The sequence below is a fragment of the Dicentrarchus labrax genome, unplaced genomic scaffold, assembly GCF_905237075.1.
Source record: "Dicentrarchus labrax unplaced genomic scaffold, dlabrax2021, whole genome shotgun sequence".
NCBI lineage: Eukaryota > Metazoa > Chordata > Actinopteri > Moronidae > Dicentrarchus > Dicentrarchus labrax.
Genome location: NW_026136807.1, coordinates 123,272 through 129,674, shown reverse-complemented (window position 1 = coordinate 129,674; position 6,403 = coordinate 123,272). Strand labels below are relative to the sequence as shown.

The 6,403-nt window shown below is 57.0% G+C and overlaps 1 long non-coding RNA gene across 1 annotated transcript; it reads left to right on the top strand.

Moving 5' to 3' along the window:
* The first annotated feature begins 5,210 nt into the window (after positions 1-5,210).
* LOC127359893 (uncharacterized) lies at positions 5,211-5,867 on the top strand. The gene is made up of 3 exons (XR_007883030.1): positions 5,211-5,271; positions 5,375-5,624; positions 5,736-5,867. It is a non-coding gene; the product is annotated as an uncharacterized LOC127359893 (long non-coding RNA).
* Positions 5,868-6,403: the final 536 nt, after the last annotated feature.

The window sequence follows — 6,403 nt, the reverse complement described above, 5'->3', positions numbered from 1 at the left end:
ACAATAGCAGTACAACATCCTAGGTCTCAACAAGTAAACACAGTATGGGAATACTATTTTAAACACATTTCACCGATCGGTAATGACATCGGCGGCAGTGCTAACTTACGCTAACGTTACATTGGCTCGCTGTTTCACTGCTAACTGATTACTGTATAATATATAAGCTGCCTTTTCGCTGTAGCACATAATCTGTTTAAAGATTAAATACATTTTGAGAGATCGCCATTATGTAATGTAATGTAACGTAGCTGTAGCTAGGATGCTACAGTATAATTACAACATGTGACGATCTCTGAAAACAAAATTAAAGTATGAAAAGACTATACAGTTAATGTCCTTAGAGCCTTAAGGTTATAATATCACCAGGTGAAATCAAAAGATAAAGTTTAAGTGTATGTTTTATACATTAACAATAAGCCTGTTTGTTTAATGGCTGCCAATGCATAGGGGGCTAACCCTGGGCTCATTATTTACCTGTTGTGTCACGTGATGTTAGTTTGTTAACGGTAATGTTTCAATAGTGAATGTGAAGTAACAGTATATCATTAATCTTATGTGTGATATTCCTGGTAATATAGCAGTTAATATGTAGTTTAACCTGTAATGCTCCTTTAATGCTGTGCTGTGTCATTTCTTGTCATTGTAGAAATGGTTTTTGCAAAACTGCAATTCACAGCCTCGCAGCAGCTTCTCCTGCGGGCCTCTGGTGAGGCGGTGGCCTACATCGCCGCCAAGGGGCCACGCGGGGCCGCCGCTGCTGCGAGGGCCAAGAAGCTGGAAGAGGTGGAGAAGGAGGCACAAGCCCACGTCGTCTCCACGGGCGGTGACCCTGGGAACCACATGCTGGTGCTGAGCTGCCACAGCATCCAGTTTGGGAAGTACCAGGGTCAAACGTTCCGTTGGCTCCTGGAGAACGACGTGGGCTACACGGTACAGTTGGTCGCCAGCCACCAGCGGGAGCGGGAGAAGAGTGCCTCCGACAGCCCCCTTATGGCCAACAAGGACGCTCTCGCCCAGTACTCGTGCGCCCACCCGGAGTTCGCTGAACACATAAGATTCCACCGGGCGCACGAGGAGGCCCGGGCTCGTGCCAGTCAGCCCGGGTGTGAGGGCGAGGCCCTTGTTGGCTTTGGGAAGTTTAAAGAGGACACCCTGAAGGACCTGTACGAGTCCTCTGATAAGGACCGCCAAGGGTGAGTGATTGGTGCTACACACAATGGATTGTGAATTGCTGTATGTCATTATTGTTCACTAATGTGATGCCGTCCATGTTGTAGATTTGTCAAGTGGCTTCGAGGGAAGACACTGCACCCTGGGACTGCAATGGACGCCGCCAGGAAGTACATCCTGGGCCGAGACGCGAAGCGGTCGGCAGAGGCGGCAGCTGCGGCTGCTACCCCCCTCCACCCACCAGCAGCCGCAGCATCAGCAGCAGCGCCCCCACCACCACCAGCAGTGGCCCCAGCAAGGCCGCTGCTTCCACCGCGCTGTAGCCACACAAGCCGATCGCCTCCAAGATCGCCGCCGGCGTCCCATGGGCCCAGGTGAGCTGCAGGCCAAGGTCAGGAAGCTGATGACCACACCTGCACAGCCTGCAGTTCGAGGTAGATCTCTTTCTTTCTCTTTTAACACAACAGAGTACAGTTCACTGTACATGATTTACTAACCATTGCCCAACCCCCCCATAGCGGTGTCTACATCCTTCAGAGACCAGCGCCCCTCGGTTCCGCCGCCGCCCCACGCCACAGAGGTGACGGACGAGGAACTGGTCCAGATGGCCACTGACATAGAAACAGGTAACTGGCACCAAACTGGACGTGTCACATTTGCCATCAATATATATTCTTCTGTCAGTGTGTTTGTATTAACTGTAATTGTTTCATTTACTGGTCGCTACAGCTGATGCTTGAAGGACAAAGGTAGGTTTGGCAGGTAATATAGCCATCTTCGTAGGTGGTAGTGCCATCCTCACTCATGTGGCGGTAATGTAGATTTGATTAAACGCCTTCACATGTCTACTACCCTTGGCTCTGCTGCATCTTGTAGCACTAAACCTTCTGCCCTAATCACTGGCATACTGCATGTCATCAACACTCAGACTCACTTAGTCTTGTCCCATGACTATCATTGTGCTGAATCTATTTTGTTGTGTGTGACTGTGTCTGAAGCTGACGTACAGGTCCTTCAGACTCTCCCGCTCCCGCTGGTGGTGACGCCTCCATCTCCACCTCCTCCGGCACCGTCGGAGGAGGTGGAGATGGAAGAGGAAGGAGAGGAATGTGGAGCAGCCCGCAGCTCCCACTCCTGCTTCAGCTGAGGTACAAACACACACACACACACACACACACACACACACACACACACACCCACCTGTACTCATGGACGCACAACTCAGTGGAGTCGACTGTCAAACTGCATGTAGCACCGACTCAGCCTCCTTACAGTGTGTTTGTTTGTTTGTGTTGTTTTTTCCTCACAGGCCCGGTTGCCTGAGAGCTGGCGGACAGCTCTCACCGTGGAAGAGCAGGAGTGGATCAGCCGGGAGCTGTTCCAGCCAGACAGCAAGGGGAGGACTAAACTCACCACGGACCTCAAGCTGTGGTGGGATCCCCCTCAGCCCCGGCCGAGTTATACTCAGCCACCCGCCTCACCAGCTGCCTTCTTCGCATGTCGGCTGTTCCTCTGGACGCCCCTGCGTCTGTGGGGGCGTCCGGCCGACATGCTGCAACAAGGCCCTCACCAAGTGTGGGCTCTACAGGACCATCCGGAGGGTCCTGGACATCGACGGCTGGTACTTGATGGCCACCGAGTACCTGGAGTGCTGTCGGTGTAAGAAGAAGGTAGCTGCCTGGTCGCAGGAGGTCGTGGGTCAGCTGGGAGAGGGGCATCGCGCCCTGTTCCCAGCGATCCTCACCTACAAGTAAGTAGCTGTCTGAACACTGTCACGCAGCGTCTCTGTGTGTGGCTCTTCTGTAACACATAATGTGCTCCTCTGTAGGCTTGCCTGCGACCGGCGGGTCATCATACAGCTGCGTGAGCGTACTCGGGGGAACAGCCCCACGCAGCTGTACAACAAACTCTGTGAGGCACACACAGAGGCCTGGATGCGGCGGTCCATACACTACCTCAGCGTCATGGAGCCCTTCGCGTCGCTAGGTGTCGTGCGCAGGTGCACCCCACCACCAAATCTGTTACTGGTGTACTGCCACGACATCCTCTCCCGCCTGGAGGACGTGAAGGCCCGGGTCACCTCCATCTTTGGAAGCATCCTGAAGATGGATTCAACCAAGAAGGTAAATGTGGTACTATAGCACAAGCTGAGTATCATGCTCTGGCTATGTGCGTGCAGCCTTACTGATGTGCGTTATTCTCTCAAACAGGTGACCCGGAAGCTCGCCGGTGCTGCCGCCCAGACCGCAGCGTGGGCAACCAACGTCGGCAACGAGCACGGACAGGTGCTTTTGTCCGTGCTCACGGACGCCGAGGGGGCCGGTCTGTTGTCCATGGCTGCGGGGTTAATGCGGCAGTACCGGGACGCTGGGGTGGAGCCGCCCTCAGCTCCTCTACGTCGACCGGGACTGTTGTTCGTCCCACGGGACATCCAAGGCACCTGAGGTGTTCAAGGAGTGGGACAAGCTGGTGGTCCGGCTCGACATCTGGCACCTGATGCGCCGCTTTGCGTCGGGTGTCACCACCGAGAGCCACCAGCTGTATAAGCCCTTCCTGCAGCAGCTGTCCTTGTGCATCTTCCTGTGGGACCCAGAGGACGCAGCCCGGTTGCTCGACGCCAAGAAGAGGATGCTTGAGGCGCAGGGGATGACCTTCTCGTCCGACGCCGGAGTGTGGAGGCACGTCAGCCGCAGGGATATGGCTATCCATTGCCGTCGCCGCACGCGTGGAGCGGCGGAGACGGAGCGGCTGATCGGTGACCTCCTGGAAACCTTCGGCGGTGCCAACGGACGGGACACCATGGGGATTCCCCTGCTGGACCAGGACCGCATCCAGGCAATCTGGACGGAGCAGCGGCGTCACCTCCAGTGCATCCAGGACCCGCCCGACGTGGAGCTGTACACCGAGACGAGCAGGCTGACCAAGGGGGGGATCAGCCTGCCGGTGTACCGTTGTGCACGAGGCTCCACGTCCCTGGAGTCGTTCCACCTGCATCTCAACCGCTTTATCCCAGGTAAACCCACATGTTTCACTGCTATGTCAATCTTTCACTGTCGTTGACTCATTGTCATTCACATTGTGTGCACTGAATAAACTGCTAAACACATCTGTGACCCTCCTCAGGAGAAAGTGCCAATCCATGGCACTTTCAGGCATTTCTCCTGGAGGGGTTGACGCGGTGGAACGAGGACAGGGCGGCGTCCGCGGCACAGGAGGGACGTCCGCTGCTCCGCTCCTACAGTGGCCCCCCTGCAGCACTCCCTTGACCAGCTCAGCCAAAGGGTGCTTGGCACGAGTGTGGTCAAGGATTACACCAAGCCCAGGGAGTACACCGGTAAGGACACTCAAGCCACCACGCTTACGCGTGTCCACACTGAGTCATATTTGTACCAGACTGAGTGACGTGATTTGTGTTGTTGTACTTCAGGGGAGCTCATCGGGATTGAGTACCTGTACTCCCAGACGGGCAGAGTGCTGCAGGACGTCAGCTTGGACCCTGACACTCCGGACGCGGGGGGGGACGTTCCTCTTACCCCACCCACTGAGGAAGAATCTGACGTCGCCCACGAGGAGGTGGATGACCTCACCCTCCACGTGCCTGGCGTCCCAGCTCCTCAGTTGGACCCGCGGTCAGGGCAACCGGCAGACGCACCCGCGCCCGAGCCATCCCGTCCGACCACTGCCCCCGAGCCCGCACCCCACTCCCCCGGCCGGTCCTCGTCAGAGCCTCAGCAGGCTGCTGAGGTAGGCACGCCACCTCTGCATCTCACATCACCACACTGCGCTCTTTTCCTCCCATTCATCTGACTGATTGTTTTCTGTCTCTGCTTGTGTGTCTGCAGGACTACAGAGGACCAGATGACCAGCCGGGGGTACCTGGCCGTGGTCCAGTTGGCCACGGCCTTGGTGGGGTGCGTTTCGAACCGGCCTTGTCCGAGGGGAGGGTAGATGAGCTAATCAGGCTCTACGAGGCCCTGTCAAAATTCGACAGGGACCGAGTAGTTTACCCTCCCCGCTACAGGGACAGGCCAGCTCGGGGCGCTTCAAGGCAGCGAAGCCTAGCCGCACCAGTATACCTGGTGTGGAGAACATGAGACGGTAAGGCTACACTTCCATCACACGTTTCCCTGACGTACACACGAGCTATTGTAATGTTCACAGCATGCTCATATCCATCATTGTTTTTGTCCGTTGTCCGCAGCTGCCTGGTCGGACAGACCTCTGGACCTGCCAGCAGTCCCAGTGCAAGCCGGCTGGTAGAGGCAGTGTGCATCCAGCTCTGCCGCGTGTGCCCCTCAGGCACCCGTGTGAGCGGTGCCCGGCGGTCGCGGTGGGACAGCATAACTGCTTCGGTACCAGCACATCCGGGACCTTGTGCTGGGCCACCAGAGGCTGATGGCTCGGGCGCCCATCCAGCTCTATGAGCTGAATAGCAGGACCCTCTCGCTGTGGTATGTTTGATGCTTTGGACAGTGTTATATGTTATGGTAATGACATGCTTGAATTACATGCTCTCAAAATTGTACATGTAACTAAAATACTATGTTGAAATCCGTTCTCAGGTTCACCAGGACGCAGCGGGAGAAGGAGATGGCTGTGCTAGCTCCAGGCGTTGCAGCAGAGGGACGACCACCAGCGGTAGCGGGCTCGGCGGCGGCAGCGGTGGCGCCAGCGACAGCAACAGCGGCAGCGCCCGGGCCAAGGAGCACCGGCGGTGGATCGTCCTCCGGCAGCAGCAGCAACGGTGGTGCCTGCAGGCCAGGCGACGACAGCAGCGGCAAGGGCGGCGGTAACTCTGGCAGCAGCACCGGCTGTGGCAGCACCGGTGTCTGTGTGCAGACGGCTACTGGCGCCTTTACCGCCTGCCCCCTCAGCTGCTGTCCTGGCCGTACCACCAACAGCTGCTGCAGCAGCTGCAACGGGACCTTTTGCAGCTACACAGCCTCTCCTCCTGGACCTCTCACTGCCCCAGCAGAGTGTGAGGGTGCTCCCCATCCCCCCCCCCATCCCAACGCTCCCTCGGACAACGCCAGCCCCACACGTCCTCCCTTTGCCGCTGGCCGCCGCACGTCACGCCGGCCCTCAGCTGCCTGCACTGCAGCTGCTGCCAGGACAGCAAGGACAACAAGCAGTGCAGGCAGCACCTCCTGCTCCTCCTCCTCAGCCTCTCTCTACGTACAAAACTGAATGGCTGAGGAGGAAGAAGGCCGAGCAGAGGGCAGCGGCACCG